Source organism: Odontomachus brunneus, unplaced genomic scaffold (assembly GCF_010583005.1).
Source record: "Odontomachus brunneus isolate Ranch 3 - 2012 unplaced genomic scaffold, Obru_v1 Obru_scaffold_039, whole genome shotgun sequence".
NCBI classification, from domain to species: domain Eukaryota; kingdom Metazoa; phylum Arthropoda; class Insecta; order Hymenoptera; family Formicidae; genus Odontomachus; species Odontomachus brunneus.
In genome coordinates this window covers 1,689,400-1,690,188 of record NW_022639489.1, presented here as the reverse complement: position 1 = coordinate 1,690,188, position 789 = coordinate 1,689,400, and positions in this window count along the sequence as shown.

Below are 789 nucleotides of genomic sequence, written 5' to 3'. Positions count from 1 at the left end.
AGAGAGAATCAAAACTTTAAAAAAAATGTCACATTTTTAAATATGGTGTGCCATGTCTTGGCACACCATAATTAAATAGTTAATTTAAATAGTTTGTTTGATTAGGTGCGCTAAGTTCTCGAAGCGCACTTAATCAGTAAAATCAACTATTTCTTTAGAACTATTGTTATATATGATATAGAACTCTAGAACTATTGTAAAACAAACCGGAACTCTAAAGAAATAGTTAATTTAAATAGTTTTTTTGATTAGGTGCGCTGCGAGAACTTAGCGCACCTTTTTTTGAAAGTCTGTTTTTTTGTATTTAATGACCGGAACTATTATAAATTGTTGCATAGAGCTCTAGAACTTTTCAAGAGAGAATCAAAACTTTAAAAAAAATGTCACATTTTTAAATATGGTGTGCCATGTCTTGGCACACCATAATTAAATAGTTAATTTAAATAGTTTGTTTGATTAGGTGCGCTGCGAGAACTTAGCGCACCTTTTTTTGAAAGTCTGTTTTTTTGTATTTAATGACCGGAACTATTATAAATTGTTGCATAGAGCTCTAGAACTTTTCAAGAGAGAATCAAAACTTTAAAAAAAATGTCACATTTTTAAATATGGTGTGCCATGTCTTGGCACACCATAATTAAATAGTTAATTTAAATAGTTTGTTTGATTAGGTGCGCTGCGAGAACTTAGCGCACCTTTTTTTGAAAGTCTGTTTTTTTGTATTTAATGACCGGAACTATTATAAATTGTTGCATAGAGCTCTAGAACTTTTCAAGAGAGTATCAGAACTGC